General features: G+C 47.9%; 1 protein-coding gene across 5 annotated transcripts in view; it reads left to right on the top strand.

Annotated features, from left to right (window-relative positions):
* MEGF11 (multiple EGF like domains 11) overlaps positions 1-18,482 on the top strand; it is a 389,675-nt gene that overhangs the window by 4,627 nt on the left and 366,566 nt on the right. The window contains exon 1 of one of the 5 annotated variants that reach the window (XM_055362660.2): positions 14,316-14,658. The exons of 1 other annotated variant lie outside the window; for it this stretch is intronic. The gene's annotated coding sequence lies outside the window, so the exon portion shown is untranslated. Of the gene's footprint in view, positions 1-14,315; positions 14,659-18,482 lie in introns of those variants that run through there. 3 more of the 5 variants (XM_055362651.2, XM_055362654.2, XM_055362646.2) reach the window with 3 other exon arrangements.

The raw sequence follows: 18,482 nt of genomic DNA, 5'->3' as shown, positions 1-18,482 counted from the left end.
CTCCAAAGGTGAATGGTCTACTACTGGTTGCTCTTTCTTGCCCACCATAGCACCTGGCCTGACAGTCATTATATGCCATTTCCCTTCCTCCTCCTTTTCCTTTTAGATTCTGGTCCAGCATTGTGTTCTTGGGGTACTGCCACTTCTTCCTAGAGTCCATGTGATTCAATGGTAAAAAATATGAGCATTGGAGGCCAAGACCTTGGTTTGAGTCCCAGCTTGGCCAATTGCTGGTGAAGCAGTCTTGGGCAAATGACATACCCTTTGAACTCTGGGATCCTCTTCTATAAAAGAGGGACATGATGTCTACTTGGCAGGGTGGTTGGGAAGGGTGCATATGGTAATGGATGTTAAGTGCAAAATGCCTCCTGGCATGAGGCAGGTTCTCCATTAATGTTTGTTGACCCTTTCTTTTGTAGGATATGTGTGAGTGAGTACCTGAAAGGGTGGGCAGATATTTGAAGGCTGAATGATAAAGATAATAATTCCTGACAACACACACACACACACACACACACACACACACACACCTGTCCTATCCTCACTGTCCCCACCCATCCTTCTCTCATGATCCTTTTCCATTACCTCCAACTCCATAAGGTTTACCTTGATTATTTGGAGCCTACACTGATCCTTTCCGATTCTTTTGTACTCACTGCCTCCACCACATATCTAAACATTTCATTATGAGTCGTCATGGTTGGTATATGAAGATCTTTTCTCTCCAATAAGGTAAGCTCCTTGGGAAGCGACTGAGCATGATTCTTTTCCTTGTGTCCTTTGCAGCATCCAGCACAGTGCCAGGCGTGCAGTAAATGTTTCATAATTGATTGTTAAGTGCAGTGCCATTATCAAGCCTGCCTGATGGCAGAGAATGTATTTTATTTGTTTTTGTGTGTGTGTCCCCATAGGAGTTCACCCAGTTCACCAAGCACATAGGCACTCATAGGTACTCAATAAACATTTGTCAGATTAAAATTACCTTTTGCTGTTAGCCATTGACACAAAAAGTATACGAGAGACCTTGGTAGTAAAAGCTGAGTCTACAGAAGGTTCTGAAATGTCTGGGATTTGGGGAAGGCATATCTTCCTTTCTAGCAGTTTGTAAATCGTGTCATGGTATGGCAGAAGGAGCGCTGCAGAAGGAGCATTGCAGAGGGAGCTTGGGGACTTGGCTTTTGGTCTGAACTGAGCGCCTTATCTGTTATTGCCTCCTAGACTAGGTCTGGAACCAGGTGGCCCTGTGGCTTTTGGTAGAAATCACGTCTCCTCTTGTCTCAGGAGCCCTTTGGAAATTTTTCACCTGTCAGTGACTCTATTGACAGCTCCTGTTTTGTTTTTTTTTTCTGATAGATTTGAACTTAGCCCATAATCCTTGAATAGACAAAACTTCCAAGGAAATAGATTTCCGTTGGACTGGAAGTCAGTTATGCTGCCCCAAGAATATGAAATTAGGCTTCAGGGGAGGTGGTTAATTTTCTTTTTTTCTTTTTTTGAGATGAAGTCTCATTCTTGTCCCCCAGGCTGGAGTGCAATGGTGCGATCTCGGCTTACTGCAACCTCCGCCTCCCGGGTTCAAGCGATTCTCATGCCTCAGCCTCCCGAGTGGTTGGTATTACAGGCGCCTGCCACCACACCCGGCTAATTTTTTTGTATTTTTTAGTAGAGACGGGGTTTCACCATGTTGACCGGGCTGGTCTCAAACTCCTGACATCAGATGATCCGCCCGCCTCGGCCTCCCAAAGTGCTGGGATTACAGGCGTGAGCCACCAGGCCCGGCCTAATTTTTAATTATCCATAGGTTGGAGGCAGCAGGGGTCGCTTATCATGGAGTCACCCTGAGAAGGGTGACCAGGAAACTCAGCTAGATCCCCCCTCAGGGAAGCTTCTGCCCACTCCCCCAACTGCCCTGAGGCTCTTTGTCCTTCTGCATGTGTGCACAGCTCTCTGGCTTCATGCCCTTCTGGGCCTCGAGCTGAGGGAACCCCCGTGGCTGGCGGTCAACATGTTCTCTGACCTTGAGAACTCAGTTCTGTAGGTCTGTGTGCCTGTGTCCCATTAACACAGTGAGTACTACAGGAGCCATGAGATGTAGCCTTGTAGGCTGGGTTTAACAAAAACAAAAGGCCAGTCACCGTGGCTCAAACTTGTAATCCTCACTCTTTGGGAGGCTGAGATGGGAGGATTGCTTGAGGCCAGGAGTTCAAGACCAGCCTGGGCAACAAAAAATAAAAAAATTAGGCTGGTATGGTGACACACACCTGTAGTCCCAGCTTCTTGCAAGGCTGAGTGAGGCCAGAGGATTGCTTGAGCCCAGGAGTTTAAGCTTACAGTGAACCAAGATTTCCCCACTGCACTCCAGCCTGGGTGACAGAGCAAGACTCTGTCTCAAAAAACAAAACAAAACAAAAACAAAAACAAAAAACCAGCAAAGGCATAACCCAATGCTCTGACCCTGAGCTAGCTTCTTGCAGTTCAGGGGGCAACATACATGGGTGGTCCTAACATATGGAACCAGGGGTCAGGGGAAGTCCTACTCTGCTGTTATTCCACACAGCCTGATTTTTTTTTTTTTTTTTTTTTTTTGAGACGGGGTCTGGCTCTGTCACCCAGGGTGGAGTGCAGTGGTGTGATCACCGCACACTTTAGTCTCCACCTTCCAGGCTCAGGTGATCCTCCCACCTTAGCCTCCCAAGTAGGTGAGGCCACAGGCACTGCAGCATAACGCTGGGCTAATTTTTGTATCTTTAGTAGAGAAGGGGTTTCACTGTGTTGCCCAGACTGGTCCTCAAGCGATTCTCCTGCATAGGCCTCCCAAAGAGTTAGGATTACAGGAATGAGCCACGGCGCCAGGCCACAGGGCCTAATTTGTTTCAGCCTCTGGTTGCACTGTCCTCACGGTGAAGGGCAAGGATCCCTCCCTGTCAAGCTCATGAGAATTCCAGGGCAGCGATGCAGCTGTCTGGGAGGGGGCTTTCTGCGTGTACAGTCTGTGCGCTTTCATTAATTCACAAAGCGCTGTCCGTGAGGGAGCCAGGCAAGCGGCATTATTATTTCCATCAATCACCCAATACTGAAGAAACTGAGGCAGCTGAAGGCGAGGAAGGCTGCTGAGCTGGCTCATCCAATGGGAGGAGGAGGCGGAGGCTGGGAAGGCCCAGGCAGCCCAGGCCTGGCTCCCTCTGCCCGGGGATTAGAGGTGAAGAGTCGAAGCAGACAGTGTGTGGCTTGGCCTGCACCAGCCGCATTTCGAGTCAGGCACCCCACCGCCGCCGTTTTCTTTCTGGGTTCCCACATCACATCCATTTTGATTCAATTTTGATGTTCTGGAGTAGTGGAAGGGAACGAGGTTTGAAAGAGGTCAGCTCCATTACTCAGCGTTATTAATGATGCTGTCGGCCGTTAAAATCCCAAAAAACTAGGAAACCAATAAATTTTACATATTGAAAAATCACAGGTGGATCAGGCAAATGGATAAATTCTTAAAAGTATTTAATAGCTGTTAAGAGGACAGAATGATAAATTCAATATTGAAAACCAATATCAGATTCACAATTACAGGCCATTTATCATAACCAACTGCATGGACAGCATCTTATTGCAGGGAGCACAGTGTGATTCACACGCAGAGACCCGGAACAAGTCCATATGAAATGAGAAATAAATCTGCTTTACATATTGGAAGCTTATTTCCGCTTCCTATCTTTATTGCCAACAATAATGTTAGCTTTCACGAACAAATTGTTACGCATTAAACCTATGCATAATGAGCCCAATTGAGTCAAAAACTTCCCTAAAAAGAGCTTTAAATTATTCCAAATTGGGTTATTAGCCTAACTCTAATTCCTCGGAGAAAGCCCCACAGTCTGACAGGGAGTTTCAGCACTTAACCAGACAGTCGGTGTCCCGGGTTGGGCCCCAAAGTTCTGGATTTGTTCTTTGTTTTCCATCCCTCCACCTCCCCTGAATAATTAACAGTCATGCTAAGAACAAACATAATATTTAACAAATGTGTTAATTTAACAAATTGCAAGAAAATTGCAATGTATATTTCTGATTTTAAAATGAAGTTCTGCAACTTTTCAGTATAAAGAAAATAAAGTAAGATGAATTATTTTGCTTTGTTTGAATACATGAGCGACTATGAATAAGTGAAATGATTTGAGTTTGGACCCTTGGGTGTCACTGACAGGGTGCCAGCTTGGTCAATATTTTGATCTCCAGACATCGTAGGATCAAGGGCCAGGGAGGTGATTTTGCTCTTACGTTTCTCATCCTGCTGACAATCCAGGCTGACCCAACTGACATGACTGTAATCAAGACACAGAATGGATTTTTTTTAACTGTATCTTTTCCTGATTTCAAGAATGAGGTGTTCAAGCGTAGAAAATTTGGAATGCATAGGAGAAAAAAATCACCTCTATCTTCTCCCAGAGGCCACTGCTAATTACATTGTGAAATGTTTCTTTTTCATTTTCTTTACTGTGCATTTTTTCTTTACAGATTGAGATTATATAATTCTATCCCATGCAATCAAAATGTTAATGATTAAATAATACACCATTTTATAAGGGACCCTTTCCTAATGTTGGGTACTTAGGTTGCTTTCAACTTTTCTCTGTCATAAATAGCATTGCAATAATCATCTTTATACATGAATCTTTGGGTGAATTTCCGATTATTTCTGTAAGATTTGTTCTCAGAATTGTCATTACTGGGTTTAAGAGTGTAAACATTTAAAGGCTTTTGATATGTCCTGAGGCTAAAAATAATTTTATGTAAACCTCTAATTCGTGAATCTGTTTATTGTTTGTACAAGCTGCTGCCATAGCCTAAAAGTTAAGATCACGGACTTTGGAGTCAGACACATTTCAAGTTCCAGGTCCACTACAGAGTAGCTGAGAGATTTAACTACTCTTAGCCTCCATTACCTCATCTCTAAAATGGGCATCATGACACATCTCAGGGTTTTCGTGAAGATAAAATGCAACAATTCCTATCTTAGCAAGGCACCTGCCTGGTACAGAGTAGATATTTCATTTCATAAAAGACAAATAGTGTATTAGTCTGGTTTCATGCTGCTGATAAAGACATACCCAAGACTGGGCAATTTACAAAAGAAAGGGGTTTAATTGGACTTACAGATCCACCTGGCTGGGGAGGCCTCACAATCATGGCAGAAGTCAAGGAGTAGCAAGTCATGTCTTACATGGATGGCAGCAGGCAAAGAGAGAGAGCTTGTGCAGGGAAGCTCTGCTTTATAAAGCCATTAGATCTCATGAGACTTATTCACTATCAGGAGAACAGCATGGGAAAGACCTGCCCCCATGATTCAGTTACCTCCCACTGGGTCCCTCCCACAACATGTGAGAATTCAAGATGAGATTTGGGCAGGGACACAGCCAAACCATATCAGATAGTATTGGTGTTTATTCATTTTTTTGTGTGTGACAGAGTATTATAATATATGTCTTTTTATATAATAGATGCATAAAGGCATCATATAATTTAAAAACTTTTTCTCTTTTTTTTTTTGAGATGGAGTCTCGTTATGTTGCCTGGCTGGAGTGCAGTGGCATGATCTCGGCTCACTGCAACCTCTGCCTCCTAGGTTCAAGCGATTCTCCTGCCTCAGCCTCCCAGTAGCTGGGACTACAGGTGCCCACCACCACGCCTGGCTAATTTTTTGTATTTTTAGTAGAGACGGGATTTCACCATGTTGGCCAGGATGGTCTCGATCTCTTGACCTCATGATCCACCTGCTTTGGCCCCTCAAAGTGCTGGGATTACAGGTGTGAGCTGCAGTGCCTGGCCAATTTAAAAACTTTTAAGCTTTAATAATATTCCCCATTATCTCCAGAATAAAATTCTACCTTGTTATCTATCAATATCTTCCTCCATCAGAGCCCAGCTCACCTTTCCAACCTTTTCCTCTCTCTTTCCCGGCAGTTACATTTTGCTCTAGCTGCCCATGGCACGTATCCCTCGAGTGTGCCATGTGCCTCCTATCACTGTGCCATGTCACTCCCCTCTCTCTAGTCCTTTCTTTTCACTGTGCCAAATTCTACTCATTTATTTAGGCTTGGCTCAGGTGTCACCACTTTTATCAAACATTCCCTGATACCTTTGCAGACAAAATGAACGTGTTGGTCTTCTATGCTGTCATAGCATCTTGTGTATACCTGGGTTGCAACATCTCTCAGTCTCACATGTTACAGTAGGTCAGCTGTGTTTCAGTCTCCCCCAACAAACTTGGAGCTCTTTAAAGGTCAAGATCACATCTTATTAATTTTTGTTTTCTTAAGTGCCTACTACAATGCATGATACAATAAAAGGGCTCAATAAAAGTTTCTTAAATGTAACATAGGTCATGGGTATGATCAAATAAATCAATACATGGCTTTTAAAGGCACATTGAATTTCAACTGAATCGAAAGCTGATTGGACTTTATTTATCATGAGATAAATACATGGACTTTATTTATCATGAGATCTTAAATACAAAGGCATTTTGTGCAATGGTGTTTTCTAAGCCTTGAAATACTTAATGCAATTTGTAAAGTGTTTCTAGGCAAATTCTTAAGATTTAAAAATGTGCAAGGAATTTCAGAGGATCCTGTATAAACATATATCAAAATATCTCATGGGAGACTACAGTATATGTCCATCATGTAGGTGTGGACACTGAAGCCCAGGAAAGAGAGAGCATTGAGTTATTGGAACGCTGAATTTCCTGTCTAGGCTTAAATAATATTATAGCAAAAGCTGAAGTTTAAAACAGTCTTCATATTGACTCAACACATCAATTAACTAGCCTGGTAAAATACCTGGGTTGTATCTAATTGACAAGCACTCACTTTATCATTATTTTTGTGTATTTGGCTTAGCGTTGGCTAAGACTAGTGCTTGGCACATCATAGGCACTCAATCAATATTTGCCAAATGACCACATGAATCAGCAATCACATTTGGTATGACCCAATCTGCATCCGCTTGGGGTTGTTCAGTACAGCTTGACAAATCTTTATAGAGTGCTCTCTGTGTTCCAGATACCTTGCCAAGGAGCTGAGGGTATGACGATGAATAGCATATGGTTCCTGTCTTCATGATGCTCAAAGTCTGGAATGGGGAGCAGACACATAACAGATAAATGCAGTACATTGTGGTTAGTGCAAAGAGAGGCCTGTGCACATGGTGCCAGGAAACCCAGAGGAAGGGTGTATGGTCCAACCCGGGGGCTTCAGGGAGGATTATCTAGGAGAGAATATGCCTGACTTAGTCTTGCTGGATGAGTAACAGTTAGTGTGAAGAAACAGGTCATCCCAAGCACAGAAGACATCACTAGCAAAGACGAAAATATGACATATCATTCATTAACTTATCCAATACTCACTGATGGCCTATTATATCCAGGTGTAGTTCTAGATGCTGGATGTATAATGGCAAACAAAGCAAAGTCCCTTCCTCATGGAGCTTGTGTTCTAGTGGGCACAGGGCCCACAAGCCTCTTTCAGCATTGCTGGAGGAAAAATGTAGAGAAGGGAGTGGTAGCAGAGGAAGCTGAAGAAGAGGAGGACATTTTGCTTAATGTGTGAGAATTGTGTTGATACCCTACCTACTTCCACAAAGGATTTGAGGTGCTTATATAAAGCTAAGAATTTGCCAAGTCAAGCTACCATTCAGCCAGAGTTCCAGACCCCCTCTTGAGGAGGAGATTCTTCTGCTTCCCCCAAAGTCTGTTGGTTTCTGCGAGGAACCTGCCGACAGTGCTGGAGAGAAGAAGTTTTTCCTGGATGCTGCCTGCTACTAGAAATCCACCTGGGTTGATTTAGTGATTTGGGTTGTGGGTCAAGGTAGTGAGCAGGGAGCCTGGCACATAGTAAGAACTTCATAAATGTTTGTTGAATGAAAACATATGTTATTGGGAAACCATGAGGGGGATGACTTTTTCTGTAAAACAAAGGAGTAGCTAATCCCTCTGAGCTTTGACTTGAGTCTAAGAATGAATGGCATTATGAGCTTCCTGGAAAATAAGATCGCTCCTACTCCAACACCCCGCTCAACCCAAGTCAAAGGATAAAGAGCCGCAAGTATAATAAAACCCGTATGTTTTTATTTCCAAGTCCGTCCATCCATCCATCATCCATTCATTCATCCATGCATCCACCCACCATTAGGCCAGGCACTATGCAAGACACTGGAGATATTGAAATGACTATGGTATTCACCATACAATGTGAGCAGGTAGACCTGTAAACATATAATCAAACTACAGTGAGAAAAGTGCCAATCAGGGTAGGTAAACAGGTAGGGTAAAGGCACCAAGGAAGGCCTTAGCGATGAGCAGAATTTTAAAGGGTAAGACGAGTTTGCCAAGCTTAAAAGAGGATGGGAAAGTCATTAAGGCTCTGAGAACAGCATAAATAAGATCATGAAGCACGGCTAGGCGCGGTGGCTCATGCCTGTAATCCCAGCATTTTGGGAGGCCAGGGCGGGTGGATCACCTGAGGTCAGGAGTTTGAGACCAGCTTGACTAACATGGAGAAACCTTGTCTCTACTAAAAATACGAAATTAGCCGGGCGTGGTGGTGCATGCCTGTAATTCCAGCTACTTGGGAGGCTGAGGCAGGAGAATCTCTTGAACTCAGGAGGCAGATGTTGCGGTGAGCCGAGATCGTGCCATTGCACTCCAGCCAGGGCAACAGAGCGAACTCTGTCTCAAAAAAAAAAAAAAAATCAGGAAGCCCAGAACACTATGGAGGATTCAGAATGGGCAAGTAAACTGGTGTGGTATCAGGTAGAATTTAATTTAAAAGTTGGTCGAGTATTGAAGGTGAGGAGAAGAAAGAAAAGTGTTTAGAGGTGCAAATTTTTCTAATCATTTGTTGCAAATAAAATGAAAACAGTGGCTGAGCACAGTGGCTCAGGCCTTTAATCCTAGCACTTTGGGAGGCTGAGGTGGGAGAATTGCTTGAGGCCAGAAGTTTGAGACCAGCCTGGGCAACATTGTGAGACCCTGTCTCTACCAAAAAAAACAAAACAAAACAAAAAAAAATTAGCCAGGCATGGTAGCCACACCTGTGGTTTCAGCTACTGAGGAGGCTGAGGCAGAGGCATCACTTGAGCCCAGGAGTTTGAGGCTGCATTGAGCCATGATTACACCACTGCATTCCAGCCTTGGCAACAAAGTGAGACCCTGTATATATATATATATATGTATACACACACACACACACACACACACACACACACCCTGTGTGTATAAATATATATAAATATATATTTACATATATATAAAACAGTATCCAAGAAGTATGATTACATTGATTTCAGTCAGAAGGCTACTCTCCACCTACTGGTGGTGATATAATTATTCTTCTTTTGGTAGCATTTATTTACATTTGCTTTGGACCCCAAATCAGAGCAAATCAGAATATGACAAAGGTATGTCAGTGATGAGAGTTATTTGATGGAGAATGCATTACTCTTGTGAGTAAGCAGTTTATATCCTGCCAGGCAACAGCCTGCTGTGGCACAAGGGCTATTTCCAATGATTTCACTTTGACCCCTAACAAACTACATTTTGTAATTACTTATTAGCCAGAGAACATCATTAATATATAACTGTACCTTGTGTAAAATCCACACTTATGGATAGTTAAATTTATTCATTGAGTTCCTGAATCTCAAATCTTCCAAGGACTTTCACGAATCCCCATGATGCCTCTGAAAATTGCATTTTGCATCCGATTCTCATATTTCTGTAAAAGAAGTTTCAGAAATTCATGTTGCTTGTCTTCAGTCCACAAAGTAGAGTTACTTCTTTTGGACAAATTAGTCTTGGACAAAGTATAACACAGAAATTGCTTCCAGATCATCTTGTGCCTGTGGGAGGATTGAGGGCTTAAGACAGCATGCATTTCACAGTGTCATATTTGGCCCCTTTTCCTAGTAAACATGGAGGAAGGAGACCAAGAGACCCCAATCCAGGTTTTACTGGATGCAAGGAAATTCAGTATTTAAATGCCACATTTTCTGGGACAGCCTAATAATGTTATAATAGTGGAGCATCATAATAAGTAATGGTGTAATAATGTCATGATGATAACCTATAATTTAAATAAATCCATGAAAATGTAGAATGGAGAGCTCTCCAGTACCAGCTACTGAGAATGAGTCACAGACTCAATTCTCAATTCAAAGCAATTGGCACTTCTGACGTTTATACACAAATAGATCTCCACCAGTCTCATTAAATATTCAATCCATATTCAAAGTTATTAAATATTGAACACGATTTAATAAATACAACCAAGTTAATCAAGACTTCGATTGGTGGTTGTGGGTTCATAAAAAGCTTGTGAAAAGAGTCATGCCACTGTGTCTTATTCTGATCCTCTGCCTCCCGCCCGTTTTTAAGAGTGCAGGAATTGTGTTTTATTTGTGTGTGCAGGGGGATGTTTGGGGTGTGTTGGTGTGTGTGTAGGTGTGTTGGGTTGTCATCTCCCAGTAATTTGTGTATCAGGCAGGATTATTGTGTGTGGGTATATTTGCAGATGTGTCTGGCGTATATTGTATCAGTGTATGTTCTATCAGTGGATGTAATGCAGTTGTGCAATGGTTTCTTTTCTGCACCTCATTGATGGCTAGGACCACATGGATCCCAAAATTCTCTATAATTCTTTGGGGGCATTTTTCAAAGGTTACTTTCAGGTTTGTGTATGTGCATTCAGGTCCTGAGAGTGAATACCTCCCTAGGTTGCCTTACCCAAGTCCCAGTCCCATACTGCAAGACACTACAGCATCGAGAAAAGAGCTTAGAACAAGCTTGAGTTCAAATTCAGGTTCTGTCATTTACTGGCTATGTGGCCTAGGGCAAATTACTTTTTTTTGGCCCTCAGTCTTTCCTCCGTAAAAGGGAAATAATAATGCCTACTATACAGAATTGTCACGAAGTTTAAACGATATCATGTGTGTATCTTATTAATAAATTGTAGATATTTTACTTATTCTTTTAGCAAGGCAAGGCCCTATGCTGGGCTTTGTATCAGATATAAAGGTAAATAAGACGTGGTATTGACCCCAAATGTGTTAGAGTCTGGTGGGGAGGGAGACATTCTGCCCTCCCAAGCACTCTGACATATTGTGTTCCACTTGAAGTTTTAAAAGACCCCACAAGTTCCGAAATCGTTCATTCATTCAACAAATTCCAGTCATCCCTGGGTTTGCTTTGTGGGTATTCCTGCTTGGGGCTTTGAGTCAGAGTTCTGCAGGAAGATAGAGAGGGAAAGGCGATCTCCCCTCAAGGAATGGAGGGAGAGAGAAGGAAAACAAAGAGAATTCCCTGCCTGCACACTTGATTGAAGGAAAGACCATTGTGGTCTGAGCCTTGGATCCTCTCTCCAGTGTCCTAGACTTCAGATAATTTATTTCTAAGAGGAGGAGATCCTCTCACCTTAGGCGCCGGAGTTTTAGCTTCCTTACTTTTCACCCCTGTCCAGGCCAAAGTGTGCAGAGGGTGCAATTGCACTTGCTTGTGGTCATATAGCTAACATGTGACAGAGCCAAGGATTTGAAGTCAGGCTTCCTCTTCCAGGTTCCCTACTCTGCTTCTGCTCCTTTTTTTTTTTTTTTTTTTTTTTTTTTTTTTTTTTTTACTGTCTTCCGACTCCAGAGTATAAGCTTGTTTTTTTTTTTTTTTCTGGCAGCATCAACCAGGTATGCAAACTTTTTGATAGCAGGGTTTATAGCACAGAATAGTGGATTTTTATCTCAAATATGCCCTTCAGTGAGTAGCCTGGCTTTAGATGGCATAGCTTCCAAAATGAACTTGTTGCAGCTAGTTGAAGGTGGATATGGCAGTGGGCTGTGCAGAGTGGCGCCTCCTGTAAGTAGGCACTCAGAGACTGACAAATGAATGATGGACCATGCGCTCTAATGTGACCCCCAGCCAACCTCAGAGATGCTTGCTAAAAGTGTTTCTGGCTCTGTTGGGACATGTGTCCTTGGAGCCTTGCCATCTGGGTAGGGAAGGTGCAGCTCTATAGATTGGTATGGCTTTTTAGAGTGTAGCAGAAAACCAGGCAATCCCCAGCCCAGCGTGGAGGGGGCCAGTAATCCTCAGACACACAATTCAAGCCTGGCAGGTGTGAGTGTATAAGAGGAGGGAGCGAGAGTTGCTTCCTATTTATTGGTCATCGAGATGGGATGAGATGGGAAGACCTGTCTACCTTCCCAAACCTATCAGAACTGAAGTCTGAGACTTATAAGTGGATGGCTACCACGTAGAGGGAGGGTTGTGGGGCACGGTGGGGATCACAACTCATAATGAAAATGGGAAGGTGAAGATGAAGGAAAGATATGCCAAACCCTACCTTGTGCAGTATTAATTGCTCACAGTAGTCAAGTGCTACTCTGTGTCAGGAATTGTGCTTTGGTGCATTATGTGGTTTAATCCTCACACAGCTCACAGTACTATGATCATTCCCATTTTACTGATAGGGAAACAGGTTAAGTGACTGCCCAGTGTCACAGTTAGTAAGTGGTGGAGCAGGCATACAAATTTGGCATCTATGATACCCACAAACTGTGGTACCTCAGAGCTGGAGAAAATCTTAGAGAACATCGAATTCAGCCTCTTCATAGTCAGGTGGGGAAATAATGCCAGCATGGGGGCGGCCATGGACCAAGGCCAGACAGCTGGTGAACAGCAGCCCTCAGATTTGCCTGCAGTTGGGACTAGGGTGAGGCAGGGAGGCTCTGAGGGGAGAATTTAAGGAGGTGCTCACCCTCAGTTGCAGACTCTGAGGGTGAGCACTCCACGTGCCCCACCCGAGTCTCAGCCTTGAGCAGATGCTTCTTCTGGCTTTGTGGTGTGAACCACAGAGGCCCAGGCCGGGCTTTATTGACTTGATTTGATATCCCCAAGCGAGGAATGAATAGAATATTTGTGCAGAGTTTTGCTAGCACCCCAAAGTAGATTTTTACCCAGGGGCTGAGCAGAGGTTCTGCTTCTGGTTGTACTTCTGGTTCTGCTTCTGGTTGTGTACCACAGAAATTTCTGGCCCCAGAAATTAGGGGTGGAACTATGAGAATCCTGGTGGTGTCGGGCCGCAGCGTGGACTCCATGGGAACGGAGACCCCACGTCTCTCCTCCCGACTCCACTGGGCTGAAACGAAGAAGTGCCAGGAAAAGCTTCTAGGGGAGGGACTTGCTCCATCAGACCCAGAATGGCCCGGGTGGGCTAGGTGCTCAGACACACGGACGGACACACAGCTCCCAGTCTCGGGCATTAGGCCTACTTTATTCGCAAAAATTCATCTCCCCAGGTGTGTATGACCACCTTTCCAACCCTGGGCCTTTCCGCTCCAGTTTTAGTTCAAGGACAAAAAAGGGCAAACCCCACGAGCAAAGTACCCTGCCGCCACTCCGGTGTAAGCAGGAGTCAGCCCACATTTCCTGGAGAGGGGTAGGAGGTGGAGGAAAGGGGGTTCCCTGCATCACTCTTAAGAGCCAGGTCTTTACCCCCATCTGGCTTGGCCTCACTAGGAGTGTCGTGGGGCAGCCAGGCGGCCCCAGGTGCTGTAGCAGAGGAGGAAGGCTTCCTCCCCATGGCCCCCGGGACTTGGGCGCAGAGGCAGGCAAAGGGACGGGAACGAGCTGACCGGCCTCAGGCGCCCTCGCACTTCCCGCATCAGCGCAGGAGCCCAGTCCCAGGCTGCGAGGAGCGGTGGGGGTCTCGACCTTGCCTGGAGTAGACCTCGGCAAGGCAAGTTCATTGCCCTCTTCTCTTTGGGTCTCAGTTTCCTCATCTCACCAGTCACGGCTCAGCCCGACTTGGGTCTTAACATTTTGAGTTCTTTGCTTTTCTTGCCCTTTTCGCGGCCGGGACGTTTCTCGAGCCCCTGTCTTGAGTCCCTGTCTCTGGCCCTGCCCCTCCCTCTCGGCCTTCGGCCTGTTAGGAGCACGGCCTGGGGGTGCCCCTGGCTCCCTTTAACCCCCAGACCCCCACCCCCATCCCCGGGATCTCCCATCGAGAGTATAGAGGAAGAGGCGCGCAGGCCGCTCCACTCCCCCAGGAGGGAAAGGGGGAGTAGGGAAGAGAAAGGGGAGTAGATGCGCGAGAAGGTTAGCAGGAGGAGAAAATAGAAAATAGAGAAAAGAGGGAGCAAGAAAAATGACCAAAAGAACGAAAGTGGGGAGGAGGGAGGTGAGATGCTGGAAAAGGATGAATGGGAGAAAAAGGAGAATCCAAAGGCAAGCTGAAGAGAGACACTGAAGACAGGAAAAAGAAAGAACGAGCGCGCGCGTAACAGCAGGATCTGAAAGGACCAAACAGAGAGAAAGAGGAAAAAAATGAGCGGGGTGTGCGGGAGAGCGGAGGGAGGGAGCTGCGAGCCGGGAGGAGGAAGGCTGGGAGGGAAGGAGAGGGAGGGGCCGAGGGACGAAGCGGGTGGGGGCTGGCTCGGCAGCAGCCGCCGCGGCTCCAGCCGCCCGCTCGCTCGCTCGCTCAGTCGCTCCTGGTGCCCGCTGCCCGCCGCCCGGCTCCCGGCTGCTCGCGGCCCCCCGCTCCTGCCTGGCGCTCTGGCTAGGCTCGGGCTCTGGAGGACAGGACCGCGCGACTGGCCGGCCGATCCCTGGGCCGGCCGCGGGAGCAGGTAGGTGGCTGAGTGGGGACCGCGAGGACGCGGAGTCTCGGACGCCGGGGGCACCAGGGGACGCGGGGGTGGGGGTTCTGGCCCTGGGGAGGGGACTTTGCAGCCCCGCGACTAACTTTCCACCAGCTCCGCGGACCCCCGGCCGCCCTGCCCGGGTCCCGGCTGCCGAAGCCGAGTTTGGCTCCGGGAGTAGGTGGATGCCGGGGCTTGCAGGAGCGCCAGGGGGTCCGGCAGGATGTAGGGCGCCTCAATGTGGGCAGCCGCAGCCCTCCGGCCGCAGTCGGGATGCAGCGTCCGCGGCGCCTCCACGTGCGGGGGAAGACCCGAGAGCAGTGGCGCGGCGCGGGTGTCCCGGGGAGGGCGTCCGTCCTCCCCCTTGAGTCTGGGGACTCCGCTCTCAAGCCGCCCCGGGTGCACCGGCTGCTCTCACTGCACCGGCTGCACTCACTGCACCGGCGCCTTCCCCGCCGCGGTCGGGAAGCAGAGCCTGCGGGGACGCAGCAGGTTTTCGGCGGCGGCCGGCGATGCGCCCCGCGGCCGCCAAGCCCCAGCAAGTGCCATGCACGCTTTTGCTTTCGGGAGAAGCGAGGCGGAACGTGTATCCCCCTATTTCTTTCCCATCCCATAGCCGTTACTCTATTCCGGGAAGTCCAGGACCTGGACGGCCTTGTTGGTTGGCTCCCAGGACGATCCTCCTGCCCTAGACTGCGACCCTGGCTCCCAAAGTTAAAGGAGAAGCAAGTCACTCTCTGCGCGCGCCTGGAGCGTGGTCCCGAAGTTCCCAACTTCTCGCCCAGCCGTGGGCAGTAGTGTTGGAGGTGGGGAAATGGGTGGTGGTTGTGGCTCCTTGGAGCTGCCGAGCGCAGCCGCCTTCCTCCTGGACTTGGTTTATTTTCCTAATTTGTTAGAAAAAATACTACTTAAAAATAGGCAGAATCGTTCCTCGAGGGCGTCAAGGTCCCTGAGTGGGATGCAGCCGTCACCTGTCCTGAGCCCGGGAGCGCCGAGCCTCGGCGTGGCAGTGCCCAGAGCCCCCGAGCCCGGGCGGCTTCTCCCGGACCTGGACTCGCGGGCTCCATCCCGCGGCAGCCGCGTCGCGGGATCCGTGCCCCGCAGCCCGCGCTGCGAGGCCAGTGTGACTGTCTCCCGGGTGGTCATGTTCTCCGGAAAAATATTTCAAAGTGGCTCCGCTTCAGGATCGCCCACTCTCCATCCCTCCAAGAGCCGAGAGGACAGGGCCTGCGACGGGTTGGAGGAGGCCTTTGGGATGGTTTGGGCTCCTGGCCATCTCGGCTCCCTTGGGCTGGGGTCCTCGCGCCCCGGCAACCAGCGCCCCTCCGGCGCTCTGCCGGGGAAACAAGGGTTAAAACCCCGGCCGGTGGGGGGTGGGGGGCGGGGGATGCGGCTCGCGGCGGCCGGCTGGGGCAATCGGAGCCTGCCGTGGGCTCAGTCCCACTCGTTCCCAGAGTCGGAGAGGCCGGATTCGCCGACCTCTGCGGCTTCTCGGAGCCAGCGGAGCCCCGGCCCAGCAGCTCTCTTTGTTGGAGTGCTGTCGGGAGATTCTCTTGAGAGGTTTAGGGGGTTTAGAGGTACCAAAAGCTCGAGGCTTTCCGGAGAGGGTCCCTCTGCCGTCACTCCCTGCAGACTGGGCGGGGTGCCCCGAGGGCGTTGAGCGGACGTTGAGCATCCTCTGCTCCTCCGGCGGATTTTCCTGGTGCACACCATGCACCAGCTCTCTGCGTTGCTCACATTTTGTTTAAGCCGCTAGAAATTCGAGGTCTAGGACTGCAATCTCGCCACTTCCTCCCGCTCACAGATCAGCAAACTGAGGTCCAGAGAAGTGAAAGGACTTGCTTAGAGCTGCTATATGGTAGGAAGAGTAGATAAACCAAGTCTCCTGACTTCCGGGTCAGGGCGTTTTCTAGTATTCCACACTAACTTTACTGCTTTCTTCGCACAGGGCAAGTGTTCCCAGTCAGGCCACTGCACATCCTTGACAGGCTCGAGGGCTGGGTGTGTGTGAGGTTAGAGGCAGAGGACCTGTCTCTGGATTTTCGGGTTAGGTGCTGTGCTGGGAGCATCTCCCAGGATAAATCACTCATGTGACAGTTTGTTGCATACCTGTTCTGTCCCTGCACCGAGCTCTGGGGGTAAATGGAGCCCACACACAGGGCTCAGCCCCATCAGGTGCAACCCATAGGGAAAGAGGAGCCATTGTTTTGTAGTCAAGGAAGTGAGTGCATGTAGGCATTCTCAGGTGAAATCACTTCGGGAGGGGCTGGATTAGGGATAGTCCCTGGAGAAGGCAAGATTAGGAGCTGATCCTCGGGTAGGTTTCCAGTTGGGGAAGGAGTGTTGTCAGGATACAGGGCTTGAGTCCTAAGAAGGAGGCAGGAAAGCTGGTTAAGCGGCTGGTCAAAGCACAGCACTGTCAGGGCCAATGAGCACTGGGCCTTTGTGTGAGAATCACTAGGGAAGCTAGAAGAGCCAGTTGCTCAGAGCTCAAGCTCAGAACCTGACCCCAGGTTCTAGGCCTAGACTTAGGGTGAGCAATTGGCTGGCAAGTCAGTTCCCCATGAGCCAAGGGTGATGGGGTCAGATGGGCAGTATTCTGGCGTTTGCTTCTTTTCTCCTTTCTCATCATTCCCAGGGGTTTCAATCATTCTCATTATTTTTCCCCTTCTCTCTTTTTTTTTCATTCTTTTTTTTTTTGAGACGGAGTCTCACTTTCTCACTCAGGCTGGAGTACAGTGGCATGATCTTGGCTCACGGCAACCTCCGCCTTCTGGGTTCAAGTGATTCTCCTGCCTCAGCCTCCCAAGTAGCTGGGACTACAGGTGTGGGCCACCATGCCAGGCTAATTTTTGTATTTTTAGTAGAGATGGGGATTTGCCATGTTGGCCAGGCTGGTCTCAAACTCCTGACCTCAAGTGATCTGCCTGCCTTGGCCTCCCAAAGTGCTGGGATTACAGGCTGAGCCACCGCACCCAGCCCTTTTGCCTCTTCCCAACCATAACTTCTAGCTGCTTCAGTGTTCCGAACTTATGAAAGGCAGGAACACGTAGTCAGCAAATAGTTATTGAGCTCCTTCTTTGTGCCAGGCACTGGACTAGGCCCTTGGGATACAGCAATGAATCAGACAGGAAGAGTCCCATACCTTGTGATGCTGACATTCTAGGCTCTCTCCTCCATAGGCTTAAAGTCTAGTCGTAGAACAGAGGCAAATACACAACAATGTCTGAAGAAGTCCTGAAATGGGACAATATAATAGAGAATTCTGAACCTCCCCTCTAGTGGTTCAAGGCTCCAAGGTGAAAGATTTGACGCTGTTGGCTGTGAGATTTGGAGATTCTGTGGGCTTCCATGACCCCAGCTCCTGGTTGCCAGGGGTAACCCAAAGGCAGCTGCAGTGGTGACCTTAGATGCAGCATTGGAGAACTGCTGTGCAGAGCTCCTGCCAGGAAGGGAGCTGGTGAGTGCTGGCAACTATGATCTTGCTGGGTATCCATAGAGACTGGTGCCAGGTAACCATGTCCCTCTTAAATTCCAGCATCCACAGCTGTTTGGTGTGCTCTGGAGCCCCATTGTACAGATGAGTAAATGGAGCCCTGAATCTGTAGATTGGGACAGCTGTGCAGTAAGAGGGGCCCAGCCTGTATAGAATGCGGGTGTTCCCTGATACAGGATTCAATTTAAAATGCTGCTCTTTTCTTCCTAGTAAAGCATTTCTTCCTTGCAGACTAGTGATTCTGAGATTTCAGTGTGGAGGGCTTGTGAAAACACAGGTTACTGGGCCACACTCCCAAGTTTCTGATTCAATGGGT

The sequence above is a fragment of the Gorilla gorilla genome, chromosome 16, assembly GCF_029281585.2.
Source record: "Gorilla gorilla gorilla isolate KB3781 chromosome 16, NHGRI_mGorGor1-v2.1_pri, whole genome shotgun sequence".
Taxonomy (NCBI): Eukaryota; Metazoa; Chordata; class Mammalia; order Primates; family Hominidae; genus Gorilla; species Gorilla gorilla.
The sequence above is the reverse complement of the archived record's forward strand: the minus strand, read 5'-3'. Positions and strand labels throughout refer to the sequence as shown.